Consider the following 21012-nt stretch of genomic DNA (forward strand, 5'->3'; position numbering starts at 1 on the left):
TCCTCGTTGGATTCCGGTCCAGTGGTCGACTACCTCTTCAGCTTCCAGGATCAGATCTTTATGCTGGAATCCAGCCAAACAAACAGGCCTGCAACATTCAAACCTGGGGGGTTGGCAATCCTTTCAAGACAGGCAGCCACCCAGTTGGAACTGGATTCTCACAGTCAAACTGGAAGACAAAGGGCTGCATAATATTGGACTCCTTCCTCGCTTGCTGCCTTCAGACACTCTGGATCCTGGGTGGGTTTGATCAAGGTATCCCACCAAAGATAAAAATCACACAAAGGAATTTCCCACCTTGGAAGGCAGGGGAAAGACCAAGAAGGGACAAGAAACCCGAAAATGGCAAAAAAAGAAGACCGGGGCCATTTTGGTGAAGTGGGCACCCATGGGTGCCTTTACCGGAGCTGTGCAAACAGCCTGTGGTAAAGATGCATCGAATTTGTTAAAAAGGTTCACTGCCACCAGCCATTTAAGGTAAGCTTGTCCCTGTAACGGAAGTGTTAAAGTGCTAGTGCAAAAGGGGTACCCCCAGCACTCCCCATAAAGTGGGGTGTGCTGGTTCTCACCGAACAAAATGTAGAAGGGATAAAAATATCCGCTCTATCCTTGGGAACTGGAGTTCTCACAAGGTTAGCCAGAAAAGTACAATTGGATCCCAAAGGGCAACCCTGTAACAATAAAAAGGTATATACCAAAACCTGTCAAAGAGGATGAAATTAAAAGGACACTATAGAGAGTCTTAAAAATGACACCCATAAAAAGAGTAAAAGGATCTGTGAGTGTGGAAAAAGGTTCCCACTCACTGAGGTATAGGGAAAAATAATCTACCAGTCCAGCAAAAAGTTCTGGGGTTCTCACAAGTGAGGTAGGCACTCAGGTTAAAATCTCACCTTACGTGTTCTACCAACTATTGTGTGAACGTTCTGTTCTACGGATCAATTGTTTGTATAATTTGGACCTTCTGGGCCGGGGAATGTTCTGTCAAAGTCCTCCGTTTCAAGATAGATTGCAGCCTGCATTTACTTCTGCCATCAACAGGCTGTCACGCCGCTACCAAGCAGGCCCCAGGCTGCAACCACTGCTTTCCTGTCCGGGATCCCGCTGCCTGACATCTGCACTGCAGCCACCTGGAGATTGGTACATACATTCACCAGGTTCTGCTGTGCCAACAGAGATTCAGCAGAAGAGTCTAGAGTCAGCTAGTCTGTTCTACGTAACCTTTTTGCGTAAGGTTAGTAGGTCTCCAGTGGTAAATTGTGCTGGGAGCTTGCCTCCGCCCGTATGCGTTGTTGTAATACTGATTTGTAATCCATTTACAGCATGTGCATCTATAAAATATCCAATGCTGGAGAAGGAAAAAAATACTTACCTGTAACTCCAGTTCTCCAGCATTGGTGTCTTTCATAGATTCACATGCGACTAGGGGTGTACCGAACTTCGGCTTCGAGTAAGTATTTGGCCAAATTCCGGCTGAAAAAATACCATTCGGCTCCGGCCTAATAGTTTCTAGCTATTCAGCTCTTGCCGAATACTTTGACATTCTCATTTGAATACAATGCAACATGAACTCAGAAAGGCAAATATAGACTTCAGTTTGCAAAACTGAATAGAGTTAGACAAGACACATTGCTATCACATAGCTGAAAAATATCTTTTCTGTGCTTGTTAATCTGCTTAGAATCACATGCTATGCATATGGTCCGACATCCAGAGGTAACTGCGGAGTATTGCATCTTGTCTTTTGGGGACCGAAAGGGGACGTCGGCATAGGCGTGTCTGTAACACTATCCCTATCGTGAGGTGTGGTGTACCCAAAATCCCTCACGTGCCGAGCTCCCTCAGATCGTTTTTTTCCGCCCAGATAGCTGGTCGCCTTATAGCAGAGCTCTTACTAGAGACATTGTTCATCTTTACCGAATTCTCGGTTTATTCCCTGTTAATTACTTTGCCCAACAAGAACATCTTCGACGAAGACTACGGGGTATTAGTCTACGCCTGTGGATTTCGGCACCTAAGATCCGGCGGCCGGATTTTCCACGTAGTCGGGCTCTTTGGCTGACCTATACGGTAGGGATAGTGGGGTCAGGGCGGCCATATGTTACATTTCGAGGGGATTGGGTCCTCCGACGTATTCCATATCTATGACGGGTAATGTCCACAGCTGTGCTGCTTCGGAAAATCTTTGACGTCTGCGTCCTGCGTCGATGACATCGATGCGCCGTCCCCGAGGACCTCCTCCGACGGCCGACGTCACCCGATGTGATGAGTAGGACGCGTGACGCCCATAGCCTCATTTCTGTTTTTTCCGCGAACGTGTTCGCTTCGTGAATCTTGGTACACCTCGACTCGTTGGAGTTTGCTGTTCTCTAGCATAGGGTCTGGCATGGATTCACATGCTCATGAATATTCCCCGTCGTCAGGCTGGGAATCCTCGGTAAAGAAAAAAACCAGTATCAGTTTCGTATCTGATCTGTCTTTCGTAGTAGTAACCAATCACTGGTCTCTGCGTCATACTGACCACAGCCAATGACTGTCCTCTACCTAAGACCCGCCTCTGGCAGCCATCTTCAGATTTTTACCGCACGTTCATGTGTTGGGATCCTCGTGCTATTGCTCTCGAGCGTTAGTGCTATTTTTTCACGTTTTTCTCAAAAAACTTAGTTTTTTCGGTCAAAAGAGCCTCAAGCTCCACCGACTTTCCATCCGATCAACGGGGACCCGTTTCGGATTCGTCTATGCCCCTCAAGGGTGAAGATTCGTCGAGCTACGCTTTTGGAGGATTCCAGTAGTTTCTCAGGCCCATCCCGGTCATGGCCCAGGAGAAGGGAAGCTCGACGCCCAGAAAGCTGTTCAGCGTCTGCCCGGGATGCCAGCTACAGAATGTCTTTAAGGAAGACGAACACTCCTTTTGTCTTTACTGCCTACATGAGGACAAGACGCACGTGGAGAAGGACTGTGCGTTTTGCGGCAACATGTCGGAGCGGACCATGAAGGACCGCCATCAACGTCTCGCCAACTGGCTGGAAGGGAAGAGCCCGTCCGGCGAGAAAAGGAGGAAGAAATCCGAGCGGTCTTCTAAGACCTTTGAGGACGCCCCGGCGACGGGGGTCCAACACAAGGCCAAGCACCGCGAGTCCTTTGGCACCGGGAGCGCCGAACCGGCACCATCAACCACGAGCCAACGCTCTGGGTCGGGTAAGAGGAAGGCCGAGCACCCGGCGAAGCTCCTGGAGAGGCCCCGGTCGAGCTCGAAGGCGGAGGGGGAGCGAGGCAGTGTCCCCCCTCAAGGAGAAGGCGGTGAGCGCACCTAAGGTGGTGAAAGCCTTAATCCATCCGGCCAAGGCCTCTATCGAGACAGTCGCGGCAGCCCTGGCTCAGCCTGTAGAGGCTACACCAGTGGTGGCGACCTCGGGGCTCAGAGTCTCCCTGCCACCGCGGAGGGAGAACTCTTTTATGCCCATCGACAGGACCCCTCCCTTCGGGCAGCCCCCCTCCTAAGAAAACGGGAGGGATAGAAAAAGGGGGGGCAGGAGGTCGTCGTGGATTTGGCCTCAACCTCTGAGGAAGAACTGGTCGAGGTCTTAAGCCACGGCGTTGGCGTGGAAGAAGACCAGCCCGTCGGGAGGGATCCCGACGCAGGAGACGACGACATCGTCGAGGGTACCGACGGGGCCCCTGACCGCCCGTCGGACTCCCCTCTACCAGCGCCGCAAGACAACTCGGCGGCCATTTTGTTGGCTATACAGTCATTATGCTCAGAGATAAGGACGAGACTGCCGTTGCCAGTGGAGATCCCGTCGGGGGACCCGGAACCAGGCGACGAGGTGTACGACGAGGATCTGCCGTCATCACCTCCCACCCGGGCTTCCCCGCCCGACAAGATTGGATCTTTTCACTCCATGATCGCCAGGGCGTCCGAGCTCTTCCAGCTCTGCCCTGAGGAGAAGAAGGAAGGTTTCCTTTATCAGCGGCGCAAAGCCAAGAGGTACCTCTGCTGGACGATATTTGGGATGAGGGCCTTGCCCTCCTCAAGAACCCATCCACGACGCCGGCTAGAAGAGACCGGTACGAGAAGTAGTACCGGGTCCCGGACGTGGCCCCCTTGTGCCTCCAAGGCGGCCAGGAAGAAAGCGGGGGAGGGGTTGCGGCCTCCACGTCGACTTCCCCGCCGGACGGCGAGGGAAAGAAATTGGACACGATGGGGCGCAGGGTCATCTCGTCTACAGCGACGATTAAGGCGGCCAACGCCTTGGCTATCGTAGCCCGCTACGACAGGGAGCTGTGGTACAAACTGGCTCCCCTGCTGGACTTCCTACCGGACGACAAGAGGGCGGATGCCCTGGAGATCTTGCAGGAAGGTGAGGTGGCGTCGGACCACGCCATCACGATTGTGACGGACATCGCCGACACTGGATTTCGCCAGGTGGGCAACGGCGTGTGCCTTAGGCAGCGTGGATGGCTCAGGGCTACTGACTTCCGTCAAGACGTACAGACCAGAGTCCTGGACATGCCGTTCGATGGGAACAACCTGTTTGGGAAAACAGTGGACGATTCCCTTCAAGCCATTAAAGCGGACACGGAGACGGCCCGGGCTCTCGGGGTTCTCCAGCAATGGCGGCCGCCCTTTCGGAGCGGCGGAGGCAAGGGTGCCTCCAAAGGTTCCGGCGGCGGATTTTCCACCTACCGTCAAGCGGCCCGTTCGTCGTCTCAAGAAGCTTACAGGGGACGAGGCAAGTCAGGTGGACCCCGCCGTCGTCGCCAAGGAGGTCAAGGCGGCAAAGCCTCGTCTAAGCAGGATTGAACCGGCCGTGGGGTCGGGCCCCCACCGAAGCACCCCGGTGGGAGGCCGGCTGGCGAGCTTAGTCAGCGTGTGGGAGTCCATCTCCACCGACCGTTGGGTGCTGGACGCCCTGGCCCAGGGCCACGCACTCGAGTTTCAAAGAAGGTGCCCGCGCGTCCCCCCTGTGGCCAGGAAAGAACTTCACGTCCCTCAGCTTCTCCGGGAGGTAAAGGCAATGCTCAGGAAGGGCGCCATCGAACTCGTCCCAAAGAGGCTTCGGGGCTCCGGAGTTTACTCAAGATACTTCCTCGTGAAGAAGAAGACGGGAGGATGGCGTCCCATCCTAGACCTACGACGGCTGAACAAGTTCATCAAGGCGCAGAAGTTCCGGATGGTCACCCTCCAGCACGTCCTGGGTCAGCTGGAGGAGGGCGACTTCCTGTCGTCGTTGGATTTGGAGGATGCCTACTTCCATATCCCCATCCTAAAGGGGCACCGAAAATTTCTCAGGTTCGTGGTCCAAGGGCGTCACTATCAGTTCAGAGCCCTGCCCTTCGGTCTGTGGTCGGCGCCCAGGGTATTCACCAAGTGCCTTGCACCAGAGGCGGCACAGCTGCGCCGAGAGGGGATCCACGTCTACCCCTACCTGGACGACTGGCTCATCCGAGCCAAGACGAGGGAGCTCGCCGTGGAGTACACGGCAAGGACCGTCCAACTTCTCACGGACCTGGGATTCTCCGTGAACTACGCCAAGTCCCACCTGGTACCCGCACTGTTTCTGGGAGCGAAGCTCGACACAGTGTCCCTTCTGGCCTCCCCGTCGGAGGAAAGGACCAGGGCCATCCTGGGCAAGGTACAGCGGATGTTGGTTGCCGACGCGGCCAAGGTGAGGTCCATCAAGTCCCTCCTCGGAATGATGTCTTCTTGCATCTACCTCATTCCCATGTGCAGGCTCCGGATGCGCCCGTTGCAGGAGTTCCTGGACGCGCGCTGGATCCAAACGACGGGCAACTTCGAGGAGAGGATCACACTCGACGAGAGTTTCCGACGAGCGATCCGGTGGTGGGGCACCCGAGCGCATCTGACGGCGGGCATGGACTTCCAGACCCCAGGCCACCAGGAGACAGTGACCACGGATGCCTCCCTGGAAGGGTGGGGAGCGCACACCGGAAATCTGCACGCGAGAGGCCTTTGGCTCCCGACGGAGAAGTCCCTCCATATCAACATCCTGGAGCTCCGTGCAGTGTTTTGGGCCCTCAGGTCCTTCCTTCCGTCCCTCAAGGGAAAGGTGGTGAGGATCTTCACCGACACCACCACCACCATGTTTTACATCAGGAAACAGGGCGGAACCAGGTCCCCAGCACTGTCCAAGGAGGCGCAGGACCTGTGGCATTGGGCCGTCGCCCAAAGGATGTTTCTGGTGCCGTTTCATCTGGCAGGGATAAAAAACACCATCGCCGACTCACTCAGCAGGGAGCTGTGCTCGTGCCACGAGTGGGAACTACGGCAGGATCTAGTGGATCGCCTCTTCCGACGGTGGGGCACACCCCAGATCGACCTGTTCGCGACGGCGACGAACTCCAAGTGCCAGAGGTTCGCCAGCAGGTTTCCCCAGCCGAGGAGCATGGGCGATGCTTTCTAGTTCCCCTGGGAAGGCCTATTCCTGTACGCGTTCCCTCCTCTGCCACTGCTGATCCGGCTCATCAACCAGCTCAAGAGGTCTCGGTGCAGGATGATCCTCGTCGCACCTGCGTGGCCGAGGCAGATATGGTTCCCGGACCTTCTGGACTTGTCAGCGTCCCCGTCAATCAAGCTGCCAGTGGACACGGATCTGCTCTCCAGGGAAGGAGGCGCCATCCTCCACCACGACCCGAAGTCGCTGAACTTGCAGGCCTGGCTCCTGCAGCGCTAGAGTTTGTAGGATACGACATACCGGCCGCCTGCAGAGAGGTTCTTGCAAAGGCCAGGGCGTCCTCGACTCTTAAATGCTATGGACACAAATGGAAGAGGTTCTCTGTCTGGTGCCACGCACAGAAGATTAACCCTCTAAGGATTACGGCTCCCCAAGTGCTGCTGTACCTGTTGACGCTGGCCAAGGCTGGACTGGCACACGCGTCCATCAAGATTCATCTTGCTGCGATCTCCCGATACACCAGAACCACGGGGCGGTCGTCCTTGTGGTCTCATCGTCTGGTGAAAGAGTTCATGAAGGGACTGTTCAGATCGTTCCCGCCGGTGAAGGCTCCGGCCCCGGCGTGGGAGCTCAACATGGTGCTGGCCAAGCTCATGGGACCTCCGTTCGAGCCTCTGAACTCGGCCCCGTTGAAGTTTCTGTCGTGGAAAACAGCGTTTCTTGTGGCCATCACCTCTGTACGAGGAGTGGGAGAGATCCAGGCCCTATCTTGCAAGCCACCATACTTGACTTTTTCACGACATGAGGGTGGTGCTCAGGAACACACCCCGCCTTCTTGCCCAAGGTGCCGTCGGACTTCCACCTCAATGAACCCTTGGTGTTGCCTGTGTTTTTCCCGTCGCCTTTGTCGCCGGCTGAGAGGACTTTCAACTCGCTGGGTGTGGCTAGAGCGCTGAAGTTCTACGTGGACCGCACAAAGTGTTTTCAGAAGACGTCACAACTCTTTGTGAACTTTGGACCTGTCAATCAGGGGAAGGCTCTCTCGAAGGCTTCCATTTCCAGATGGCTCTCCGGCTGTATCATGTACTGTCATCGGTTGGCAAACCGACCGCTGCCTGGCCGTCCGAGAGCCCATTCCACCAGAGCGATCGCAGCTACCACGGCGTTCCTTTCTGGTGTACCCCTGCTGGACATATGCAGGGCTGCTACGTGGAGGTCGACGCACACCTTCACGAAATTCTACTGCGTTGATCGGGATTCCAGGGAGGAGTCCAGGGTCGGCCAAGCAGTGCTGCGCAACCTGTTCGCCTGAGGTGAGCCTGGTGAGGAGGTAAGATTGCTTGATGTTGAGTTTGATGTAATGCTTAATGTTGAGCCTTTGCCACCTCCCGTGGTTGTGCATGTGTGTACTGCTATGTATTCTTTATTCATGAGCATGTGAATCCATGCCAGACCCCATGCTGGAGAAGGAACAAGTTACTTACCTGTAACTGTTGTTCTCCAGCATGGGTCTGGCATGGATTCACATGCGAACCCTCCCGCCTAGCGCTCTGCGGCTCTTCACTTGGTCATACTGCCACTTCACATGCTTCCAAATCTGAAGATGGCTGCCAGAGGCGGGGCTTAGGTAGAGGGCAGTCATTGGCTGTGGTCAGTATGACGCAGAGACCAGTGATTGTTACTACTACGAAAGACAGATCAGAAACGAAACTGATACTGGTTTTTTTCTTTACCGAGGATTCCCAGCCTGACGACGGGGAATATTCATGAGCATGTGAATCCATGCCAGACCCATGCTGGAGAACAACAGTCACAAGTAAGTAACTTGTTCCTTTTCAATTCTCGGTTCGTTGAACCTGTTCAGTTTGTTGTGAAGACCTGTTCGTGGCGATGTGTTCTTCGTCTTCAACCCCGCGTCCGGGCTTCAAGAAATGCAAGGACTGTGGGTCCAAGATGTCGGTCACGGACTCGCACGACGCCTGCCTCTGGTGCCTCGGGGAGGCCCACGATACGGACGCCCGTGTCGACTGCCAGTCGCTCACGGCAAAGGCCTTGCGGGAACGCAAGAAGAAGCTGTCGGTAGGCTGGGTGTCTAAGCCCCGGAAGTCGACGTCTGCGGGGCTTTCAACGGATGACTCGAGGGGCGACTCTCCGCGTCATTGTCGGAAGTCCAGTGGGTCTCCTTCCAGGAGTCGGTCTCGCCACTCCTCCGCCTCTTCGAGGCATTCCCGGAAGCGCCGGCATAGGTAGCCTTCCCCGTCTTCTTCCGAGGACTCCGCCCGTCGGGGGGTCGCTTATCCCTCCATGCAAGCGACACCGAAGGAATGGGCTTCCTTCGGGAAGCAGGTGCTAGCGATTCTTGAATCGCAGGTCACCGGTCTGTCCGCGCCTCCGAGTGGGGTCGGTCGGCACCGGTCGAGAGACACCGCTCGTACGCCTTCGGGCTCGGGTGGTCGGCACGGCTCGCGGGAATGTTCCCGATCGGACAAGGGTAGCCGATCTCGCCATGCCCGTTCCAGATCCCGGTCCTCGACGCGCTCGAGACCGCGTGATCCTGTGCAGTCTTCGAAGAAGACGTCGACTCCTGTGGCGCCGAGGTCGTCGACGATTTCTCTCGAGGCTCTGCCTCCGAGGGGGTCGTCGATGCCGTCGGCGCCTAGGTCGTCGAGAGACAAGCTTGGAGCTCCGGCTTAGAGGCCTGTGTCGACGCCACCGATGCTGGCGGCGCTGCAGCTGACATCGACGCCTTTTCTGTCGACGCCGGCGCCGACTCGTTCGGCGCCCTCGACGCCTTTCGAGGCGGTGGTGTCAGAGGGGCCCTGTGGCACGGGAGTTTGCCTCTAGAAAGGCTCTGGCTAAGGTCAGGCACTGCTTTGGTCCCCAGAGGTCTTCCTCTCCCCGCCTGGAGTACATTTCAGAGGGTGATGAAGGCTCTGATGGCGGCTTGGTTCCGGTTATGGTTCCCGATGAACTTATCTCAGGCCATAGCCAGTTTGATGACCTGCGGCAGTCGCTGCATGATGCCAGTGGACTGGACACCTCTCCGGAGGTGGAGTTTTGTAGGCCGGAGCCTGGCACTCATGCCGATTCTTCATATCGGCGCCTTATGTCTCGGGTCACCGAGTACTTGGGTTGGTCAGCTCCCCCATGGGAGTTCGTTCAGGATGATCTCACGGACATCCTTGATCTCGGTCCCCCCACTGACCCGGTTTTGCCTTTTCATATGGCTCTACAGAGAAGGGTGGCGGCGGCTTGGACTGCTCCGGAGAGTCTCCCGGCAGTGGGCAAGTCTTTGTCGCAAAAATACCATACAGCCAATAGCGACCCCTGCTACTTGTCTAGCACCCCACTCTGGAGAGTTTGGTGGTGCAGGCGGCTACGGCCCTGGCAAAGCAGGCGTTGTATCCTACCATCCCTCCGGATAGGGACGACAAACATTTTGACGGCTGGGCGAAGAAAGTGTTTTCTTCGGGGATATGGCGCTTCAGGCGGCCAACTCCATATGTGCCTTGTCTCGTTTCACAGACACTCTGTGCAACTGTGTTGCATTAGCCGCTGAACATATTCCCGAAGGGGACGAACGGGATGGTTTCCTTGCTATGGTTCAGGATGGCAAGGATGCCATGTGTGAGGCCTTTCAGTCGGGTTTGGACTTGGCGGATTGTGTCAGCCGGTCCATGGCGGCGAGTACCGTAATGCACAGGTTTGCGTGGTTGCAGAAGTCTGGGTTCGCTCCTGATGTGCAGTCCCGGCTCCTCAACATGCCCTTTGACGGTGAACACCTTTCTGGCAGCAAGGCTGACGAGACCCTTGAGAGGTTGCAGACCTCCAAAGCTGCAGCAAAGTCGTTGGGCGCTGCATTTCGCCAACCTCTGCCTTTTCGTCCTAGGGGACAACAATGGAGGGGAGGTTCCTTTCGCTATTACTCGTCCTTAGTAAAGCGAGGGGAGCTAGCAGTCAAAGAGGCCATCGTAAGAGTGCCAGAGGTGGAAATAAAGGTACTCGAGGTGCCAAGGCCGCTCGGGCAGTTGCCTCTTTGCCCTCGGGCAACGCCGCAGCCGCTACCACTCAGTCATGAGGCCAGGTCCCATGGTTCGCCGGTTGGGGGAAGGCTGGCGCAGCATCTTGTAGAGTGGCAAGCCATTACTTCGGATGTGTGGGTTCTGGATATCATAACCCACGGCTACTGTCTTCCTTTTCGGCTGAGGCCTCACGACAATCCACCAGGGAGCGTCTCTTTGAAGAGTCCGGATCCGCTCCTTGCGAAGGAAATTCAAGCCCTGCTGGAGAAAGGCGCCATAGAACTGGTGCCTGTAGCGTAGAGGAACAAGGGATGGTATTCCCCTTATTTTTTGGTTTCGAAGAAAGACGGGGGATTGAGACCCATCATAGACTTGCTCGGTTTGAACAAACTCCTCAGGAAGGACAAGTTCAAGATGGTGACTCTGTCTCAAGTCCTCCAGGCCCTTCAACTTCAGGACTGGTTGGTGTCTCTCGACCTCAAGGATGCTTACTTCCATGTGCCGATCCATCCCAAGCACAAGAAGTACTTGAGGTTCGCGGTTGGCGACTCGCACTTTCAGTTTCGGGTCCTGCCCTTTGGATTGACCTCTGCCCCGAGGATTTTCACCAAGCTCATGGTGGTGGTGGCAGCTCATCTCAGGCAAGGGGGGATTCACGTCTACCCCTACCTGGACGATTGGTTGATCAGGGGGAGCTCTCCCGAGCAAGTCATGCATCATCTGTCCGTCACCTGCCACTCCCTTCACAAGCTGGGCTGCTCCCTCAATTTAAAGAAGTCCCATTTGACACCAACGCAGCGGCTCCAGTACATCGGAGCAGTGCTCGACACGTCCCTGGGGCAGTGTTTTCCTCCTCAGGTGAGGGCTCTTCACATTCAGCAGATGGTTCACAAGTTTCATTTTGCCCAGGATCTCCCAGCGTCTGAGTTCTTGAGACTGCTCGGCCTCATGGCATCCTGCATTCTTCTGGTGCCAGAGGCTCGTCTGCGGATGAGATCTTTGCAGTGGGCACTCAAGCTCCAGTGGTCTCAGTCCTCCGGCAGGCTGTCGGACCCTGTTCAGGTGCCGCCCTCGGTAGCCCGGGACCTTCTGTGGTGGGCCGTCGAGGGCAATCTGATGAAGGGGGCCTCATTTTGGCTGCCCTGGCCGGAGGTGACGATCGTGACGGACGCATCCCTCACGGGATGGGGAGCTCATGCCAACGAGTTGGCAGTCAGCGGTCATTGGTCTCCGTCGGATTCCAGGCTCCATATCAATCTGTTGGAGCTGAGGGCCGTCAGGCTAGCCCTGAAGGATTTTCTGCCGACTGTGCGCGGGAAGAGTGTCCTGATTCTAACGGACAACACGGTGGCCATGCACTACCTCAACAAAAGGGGCAGGGTCACTTCCGCTGTGCAGGGAGGCGATGCAGTTCCAATTCTGGGCCATCCAGCAGGAAGTTTCGATCTCGGCTGTTCATCTAGCCGGAGACGACAACGAGACGGCGGGTGCTCTGAGCAGGCAGAGCTCGATTTCTCACGAGTGGGAGCTGGCTCGGGAGATTCTCCTGGAGATCTTCGCCCTTTGGGGGACCCCTCAAGTGGATCTCTTCGCCTCCAGTGTCCACCGGAAGTGCGAAAGGTTTTGCTCGCAGGAATTTCCTCCAAAAGGAGCCTTAGGAGACGCGTTCGTGGTGGAGTGGTCATTCCCACTGCTGTACGCGTTTCCTCCAGTCCCCGTCATCCCGCAAGTGCTGCGGGGGTTACGGAGGTTCGGTTCCTGGATGATCCTCATTGCTCCGGTGTGGGCCCGGAGGACGTGGTACCCGGACCTTCTAGACTTGTCCATCTGCCCTCCACGTCGTCTTCCCTACCGAGACGATCTGCTCTCACGGGAGGGGGGGGTCAGGTTCTCCATCCAGAGGTCAGATCCCTCAATCTTCACGCTTGGCTTCTGAAAGGTTGAGGTATAAGGATTGGGACCTCCCTGAAGACGTGATGGAGGTGTTGCTCTCGGCCAGGCGGCCGGCAACTAAGTCTCTGTGCCGTTGGAGAAAGTTCTGCGACTGGTGCAGAGTTCAGAATGTGGATCCTTTTGAATGTGACATTCCCATGGTTCTGTCTTTTTTGCTTTCTTTGGCCCACAGGAGCTTGCAAGTGGGGACCGTTAAAGGTTACCTGGCGGCGCTTTCCATATTTAAGCGCTCGTCTGAAGAGTGTTCCCATTTTAAAATTCCTTTAATTCTGCAGTTTTTGAAAGGGCTCACTAATGTGTTCCCTCCGTCACCTTTTCTGGTGCCAGGTTGGGATTTGAACCTTGTTCTTAAGTTTCTTATGGGTGCTCCGTTTGAGCCTTTACATTCTTGCCCTTTGAGGCTGTTAACTCTGAAAACTGTGTTTTTGGTTGCGGTTACTTCCGCTCGCAGAGTGAGTGAGTTACAGGCACTTTCAGTTAAGCCACCCTCACTGTGTTTCATAAGGACGGGGTTGTCCTTCGAGTTCGTCCTCCTTTTCTTCCGAAGGTGGTTTCGTACTTTCATTTGAGCCAGAAGGTTGTTCTTCCGGCGTTCTATCCTCCTCCACATCCTGGTAAGGAAGAGGAGAGGCTCCATAGGCTTGATCCTAGGAGAGCGTTGAGCTTTTATATTTCGCGCATGTCCCGGGTCAGAGTGGACGATCAACTTTTCATTGGTTACGCTGGAAAGCGTTTGGGACAAGCTGCGACGAAACAGACTTTATCTCGTTGGATTATTTTAGCTATCTCCGAATGTTACCGCTTGGCGGGTAAGGATCCTCCGGCTGGCTTGCGGGCCCATTCTACCAGGGGGGTGGCTGCGTCTACTGCTCTGCAGAGGGGAGTTCCTATTCGTCACATCTGTGATGCAGCCAACTGGGCTTCAGTACATACTTTTGTACGTCATTATTCCCTCGATTCCATCAGAGGGCAAGATCTGGCCTTTGGCAAGGCAGTTCTCTGTTCCGCAATTTGATTGGGCATGCTAAATTTGTATTCTAAATTCTTTCCCACCTCCTTGCTTGGTACTGCTTTGGGAATCTGTCATAGATATGGAATACGTCGGAGGACCCAATCCCCTCGAAGAACAAGTTACTTTCTTACCTGGTAACGTTCTTTCGATGGGATGGTCCGACAATGTATTCCATATCGCTCCCTCCCTGCCTTCCCCGCTACAGAATTTCTTTTGCGATTGCAGCTTGCGTTCCGCAAGGCCTTGTGTGTCTGACTGGCAGAAAACTGGTGGCACACGTTCTGGGAAAAAACTATAACTGAGGCTATGGGCGTTGTGCGTCCTACTTATCACATCGGGTGACGTCGTCCGTCGGAGGAGGTCCTCGGGGACGGCGCATCGACGTCATCGACGCAGGACACAGACGCCAAAGATTTTCCGAAGCAGCACAGCTGTGGACATTACCTGTCATAGATATGGAATACGTCGGCAGACCATCCATTTGAAAGAACGTTACCAGGTAAGAAAGTAACTTGTTCATCTGCCCCGTCCTGCAGTACCTCCGGTTTCTTGTGACCACATACAGGGGCAAGCACGTTCCAGAACTTCGGTATCGGTTGCCATGGCGTCTGGCCGTACAGCAGAGAACGTCACATCAGCTGAGACGTCCTGTGCGTAGAGAACGCGTAAGGAGGCTCCGCCCCTGTGCACCATAAAAGCCGAAGGGACTCAGCGGCTTGTTGCTGCTAATTGTGGCATTACACTCCTACGGTTTCATCCCGTTCCAGTGCCTTAGTTCCCTTCCTCTTGTTATTTGACTTCCTGGTTATTCGACCCACCTTTGTCTACTTGGATTGTCCTTGCTTGTTCCTTCAACCTGATCTTTGAACTTTGTTGCCGACTTCGGATTGTCCTTGGATTGCATTTACTTTTTCCTCCATTTCTGATCAGTGAATCCGTTGCCAAACTCAGACTGGCCTTGGATTTCCACTGTGCTTTCGTCTGTCTGGTGAGATTAATTTTCTTGCCGCTCTACGCAATTTGAACTACCTTCCTACGCCGACTACCACGCTGCACATTATAAGACTGCCTCACCAACTTGGTCTGTGTTTGTGTAATTAAGGTACCCATTCAATTCACCTGTATTGTTCATTACCTGAAATCACCAGTTTTTTTCATACGTGTGGATTCCTGGAACTATATCCTCCTTTTCTACTTCAACCAAGTGCATAGTAGTGACGCTTTCCAGTGTATGCACCATCCCGTCACCAGTGCGACTCTCGTGCCGCCCGGGTATATTATTCCTTACTAACCTTCCCATTTGTTGTTTTGTACCTGCCGTTGTTTTTCCTTTCGACTGGTACCCAACTTCCCTAGGAATCCCACTTATCAGGTCTGTTGGAGGTTGAATCAGTCATAGTTAGTTTGTGATATCATTTGTGCATACTCATAGTTTTGGGTTTTCTTGTAGGTTCATCTTTTAAGGTCCAACACCACTTCAACCATTGTCTAGGTACTTAGAGAAAAATCAGATTGTCTATATAACTCCATATTGCCTGATTGCTTCTAATTATACTGTGTTTTCTTTGCAGCATTGGTTATTGGCAGTGTGTGTTCTCCCGCTCTTTTAGGCGATAGACATCTCTTCTGGTTTTTACTCAAATGGCAGAGAGGTACATCGTAGAAAAGAGCCCCTCTTAGAGGAAGCCTGAATCACAGAATTCAGGGGAGCTGGAATCCTGGAGGCTGAACCCGAACCTGTTAAATCCTACCTCACTCCGCCAGGTTGTCTTACCCAGGCTCCAATCAGCATACGGAGCGGTGAGTAACACCATGTTGCCGCTATGTCTTTCCTCCTTTCCCCTGTTGGTCTGGTCATCCTTCCCTTTAGCTATGGAAAGGACTCCTTTTAGATTCTGCCCCAAGTGTAGGGTCAGATATCCTTGGAAGCGGTGTGCAGCGTGCAGACTTCTTTCTTCCTAAGACCCTTAAGGAGCGCCGTCTAAAGCGGCGGGCCGCGTACACTGTCATGCGGGGACCCCTTTCCCCCACTGCCACACCCGCTGAAAGTGACGGGGGTACTTCGGATGACCAAACATCCTTTACGGATGTTATAGACCCTGAGGTGGACGCTTCTAGGTCCGCCACGCCCGTCCCCGACCCTTTAATGCTTGACTCTGGTCTTGCTACAGGGACAACACCCGGCGACAGGGGCGTACAAGCGCATCGCACTAAGCACACAACCCCTACGCCGATTTCAACGTCTTCATCGAAAAAGGCAAAAGTGCCAACAGGGCCGCTGAAAACTTTGCTGGTTCCCTATTTATTTATTTATTTATATGTATTTATTTGTAAAGCGCTGAAAGCCCACGGGCATCAGAGCGCTGACAAGAAGACAGGACAACGAATAGTGATAAACAGGACACAAGTAAATTGACTGATTTCCTCAAAGAGATTTAGCCTGTTCCGCGGAGTTAATTGAAAAGTAATGTTTTCAATTTTTTATGGAATGAAATGTAGTTGGACTCGAGCTTCAGATCGATCCCTCAGATCGTTCAGATCCAAAGCCTTCCCCGCATCCACAGCAGCATTTTGCGACTGGGCAACATAAACCAGCTGAGGGCGCTACTCGGAAACCTACACGCGTCGAAGCGCGGGATCCCAACGCTTCGACTGTCTCTAAGGCCGCGGTAGGCCCGAAATCTACGGCTAGGCCTCTACCCGAAAAACCAACCGCTAGGCCCTCTAGCGCCGCAGAAGATATTGCACCTGCCGATAAATTGGAGCCACTGTCTCACGACGATTCGGTGACTATCGAAAGCAGCATCGGAAGAATTACGGCGGCAGTGGGCCTTATCCCGGTTCTGCCTAAGGTTATGGGACAAGCCGCAGAAAAAATTCGGCGGATTGGGTTCCCGATTCTGACGACGCTTACGTGGATAGTCGAGAGCCTCTTTCCGACGCCCTGAGAGACTCCTTTCGACGCCGCAGGGCGGAGAACATCGTTTCTCCTTACGCAGGCCCGTTTGGGTCCTCTGAATGGACTAAAGAAAAATTCAAAGGGTGTATGGATCGGCTGGAGCAGATTATCAGTTTTTCCAATCATCCTCCCCCGAAAAGGGCTCGGGTAGACACTAACCTTCAAAATTCAGGAAGATCAGTCTCATGTTTTCCAACAGGAAGACGTGGTCCAGATGGACACATATAGAGACATCTATAATGAAGAAGCTTCTTTTCTGCAAAACTATGAGGAAGACCAACAGGATACTACAGACAACTGGGAGTAAACCCAGCAGGAAGGTCAGGACCCATGGACACAGCAAGATCAGGACTCTGATGTTTTGTGCCTAGACTCTCCTTCATCCACCCCGGCTTGCCAGGCCTCTCCTGTAGATGACAAAATGGCATTCAACTCCATGTTGAAAAAAGCAGCTGAATACTTTAAAATTGCCACTCAAGAGGTGGTACCTGAGCAGGATTTTGTGGAGATATCATTAAGGAAAAACCTCTGGCGGGTCAATCCATCCCTCTCCTTCCGACCCTCTATACATCAAAGGACACGCCATCCCAGATTCACCGGTAGTGACTACCACTCGAAAGAGTGCAGGAGTACCTCTTGCCACGGGGGAAGCAGAAGGAATCTAAGCGGCTGTATGCCCTTGGCAAACATGTCACGTCAGCAGCCGCATACACTAAATGGGTTGCTAATAATACTACTCTATTAGCAAGCTATGCTGATGCCCATTGGAACTTGCTCCAGGAAGGCCTCCAAGAGGTCCCCGAACCCGCCAAGTCAAAGCTTCTATCCATTGTAACGGAGGGAAGACTAGTTAACCAGATCGTGGTGAAGAAAACCCTGGACACTGCGGAAACTGCAGGCAGGTCTCTTGAACAAGGGACCCTACTGAAAAGACACGCTTGGCTGCGTACATCAGGATTTAAACCTGAGACTCAGGGCTCCCTCATTAATAAACCCATTGAGGAGACTAACCTCTTCGGGAAGGCGGTGGATGAGGCTTTGGAAACAGCCAAGAAGGAACATGAGACGCTAAAGTCTCTGCAACAAATCACACAGAAACCCTCCTCCCAGAGGGGTAATAACACTGAGCGGTCCTTTCGAGGGCAACCCTGTGCTGGTCAAAACAACTACGGCACGGATAACTTCAACACAAATCAAACATCTGTAAGCCCTGCTTACTACCCCTCAAGGGATCAGAAACACAGCAAGGGTAGAGGCAGAGGCCCCAATCCCAGAGGAGCCACGGCCTCTGGTCAGAAATGACCACAAAGTCCAGGTCCCCACCCATGGCACCCCGGTCGGGGGGCGATTAATATCTTTCCTCATGGCATGGGAGAGGATAACTTCCGACCAGTGGGTATTAAAGACGGTCGCCCACGGTTACTGCGTGGAATTCGCCTGACCTCCACAGTTCAGACCGCCGCGCTCGCGTCGCCTTTCACCGGACCATCTGGAGATCCTGATCCAAGAGGTGGAAGCACTGCTGGGAAAGGACGCCATAGAAGCCATCCCTATTCTTCAGGTATCAGGTAAACAACGGTATTTATTCAGTGTACTTCCTTGTACCCAAAAAGGATCTCACCATGCGCCATGTTGTAGACCTGCGCCCAGCGAACAAGTTTATAAAACCCCAGAAGGTTCGCATGGTAACAATGCAGGAGGTGATCCCATTGCTGAAACAAGGGAATTCATGGCAACATTGGACATGAGAGATGCATACTTTCATATTTCAATGTTGCCAGCGCACAGGAAATATCTAAGGTTCATGATCCAGGACAGGCATTACCAATTCAAGGTACTCCCCTTCGGCATCGCCTCGGCGCCAAGGGTGTTTACCAAAGTCCTGGCAGTGGCAGCAGCACACCTGCGCAGACTATCAGTCCCAGTTTACCCTTACCTCGATGACTGGCTCATCACGGGGGACTCGTTCGCTTGTTTTTCGAACACCCAAAAAACAGTAGATCTCCTCTTCAGCCTGGTTTTCTCAATCAATGAAAGAAATCCAGTTTAGACCCTATCCAAGTAAAACAATTTCGGGAGCTCTAATTCGGATGAAAGATGGCCTCGTCTTCACCTCCGAGAGGGTTCAGAACATGCTTTCTCAGATCCCTCAATATGTAGCCAGTCGGGAGGTGACGGTACGCAAAGCCATGTGTTTGCTAGGGATCATGGTATCATGCATATTCTTGGTTCCACACGTGCGGCGCCGCATGCGTCCCAGGCAAGAGTGGCTCAACAGCCAGTGGTGTCAGGCCAGCGGACAATGGGAAATCTGGTAGTTGTCTCGCCAGCCCTCGTTCTCTCTCTGCAGTGGTGGTCAAGAGAAAACCTCTTGAAGGGGAAGACCTTCACCACCCCTGCAGTGGAAGCCACTCTCACAACAGACGCATCTCTCACAGGGTGGGGAGCTCATCTGCTTCAGCAGACAACACACAGAGTTTGGTCTCCTCAAGTAGCGTCCAACCATATAAACTTACTGGAGCTGTTAGCAGTGCTCAAGGCTTTGAAAGCCTTTCAGGTGCAACTGCAAGAACGACAGTGCTGATTCTAACGGACAGCACTACAGCTATGTATTACCTGAACAAAAACAAACAGGGGGTCACTCACTCTCCAGGGCTATCCAAGCTGTCCCAGAACATTTGGATATGGGCTCTCAGACACAATATGTTTCTGTTGTCCCATCATGTTCCAGGGGAACTCAATCTTCTAGCAGACGTACTCAGCAGAGATTTCCCCTCTGCCCGAACAATACGAATGGCGACTGCACGAAGAAATTGTGTCCAACGTCTTCGCAGAATGGGGTTTCCCAGAGATCGACCTGTTTGCTACTCAGGAGAACGCCCAATGCAAAGACTACGCCTCCAGGTACCTCCAGAACCGATCCAAGGGCAATGGTCTCTGGATAACATGGTTGGGAAATTTGTCTATGCTTCTCCCCCTCCACTCCCCCCCCCCCCCCGACTCCCCTTCTCAACAAGATAGTGCACAAGATGCCCAGGAACCAGTTACCATGATACTGGTGGCCCCCATATGGACCCGCCAACCCTGGTTCGCTCACCTGATGGAAATGTCCCGCTCCCCACCATTCAAGCTTCCCTGTCCGTACAACATGTCGTCTCAGGACAGGGGGGGGAGACTGTACACCCATGCCCACAAACTCTGAATTTAGCAGCCTGGATCCTGAGATCATAGAGTTTGGACACCTGCAACTCCCTCAGAGGTGCATGGGCATACTCAGGGAAGCAGGAAAACCTAATACACGTTATTGCTATGCCAGCAAATGGGAAACGTTTTGTCACCTGGTGCAATTTCAAGGGCGTCAATCCCATCGATTGCTCATCCTCACACATTGTGCTGTATCTAACCCACCTGTTGGACACTGGGTTATTCTTCAATTACCTAAAGGTTCATCTGGCTGCTCTGTCAGCCTGCACCACATCACAACAAAAGGTATTGTGGTGGAAAATACAGGCGATTAAAGCCTTTATGGGAGGGGTTAAGAGGATTTATCCTCCCATCTCTCACTCAGCCCCTGGATGGGATCTGAATGTGGTTTTGACCAGGCTCATGGGAGCTCCCTTTGAGCCTATGCATAAAGCAAGTCTGAAAGACCTGACTTATAAGACAGCCTTCCTAGTGGCTATCAATTCTATCAGAAGGGTTAGCAAACTACAGGCTCTTTCTGTTCTAGACCCCTTTGTTACAGTCCACAAAGATGAGGTAGTTCTGCGCACACATCCCAGGTTTGCGCCTAAATTCATCTCAAAGTTCCATGTGAACCAGTCAATCGAACTACCCACTTTCTTCCAGAACCCTACTAACATGGCCAAAAGAAGCCTTCACACACTAGACGTGCGCAGGGCAGTCATGTTTTACCTGGAAAGAACTAAAACACTAAGGAAGACTAAGCAATTCTTTGTTTCAGTGGGAGCTGGTAGAGAAGGGGATCCTGTCTCTAAATCGGCTATCTTAAGGTGGATTGTCAAATGCAGCACACTGTTACACTCTTGCTAAGAGAGAACTGCCCTTCAAGCCTAGAGCACATTCTACTCGAGGCACTGGGGCATCTATAGCATTCATTGCAAATGTTCCCCTTGAGTCCATTTGCAAAGCGGCAACCTGGAGTTCTGTACACACCTTTTACAAAACAATATTGCCTAGACACTCATTCTTGGTCTGATTCTCAGGTGGGACAAGCAGTACTAAGATATCTTTTCTCTACCGTTCCTTCTCACAACCGACCTCCAACTCCGGGTACTGCTCGCTAGTCTATGCACAGCATGTGATTCTAAGCAGATTAACAAGCATCAGAAGACCTGCATTACTTACTGTAGTAGCATTTCTAATGATTGTATCTGCTTAGATTCACATGCGCCCTCCCTACCTCCCCGCTCAGGGTGGAAGGAATATAGACGTCTTACTACTTTCTCTCTTTATGTACTCACTCACTATAGCCTTGGGCTCCCTCGTGGCAGGGAAAAATACAATCAGAAGGACCTCGGCGCGTGAGTGATTTTGGGTACACCACACGTCACGATAGGGATAGTGTTACAGACCCGCCTATGCCGACGTCCCCTTTCAGTCCCCGAAAGACCAGATGTGCAATACTCT

At 53.2% G+C, this 21012-nt stretch overlaps 1 protein-coding gene across 4 annotated transcripts in view; it reads left to right on the top strand.

The window, feature by feature from the left end:
- The window catches only part of ARFGAP2 (ARF GTPase activating protein 2), an 885096-nt gene that overhangs the window by 807508 nt on the left and 56576 nt on the right, over positions 1–21012 (top strand). The gene's annotated exons all lie outside the window — the stretch shown is intronic.

Source organism: Ambystoma mexicanum, chromosome 11, assembly GCF_040938575.1.
Source record: "Ambystoma mexicanum isolate Mex_15411 chromosome 11, UKY_AmexF1_1, whole genome shotgun sequence".
Taxonomy (NCBI): Eukaryota; Metazoa; Chordata; class Amphibia; order Caudata; family Ambystomatidae; genus Ambystoma; species Ambystoma mexicanum.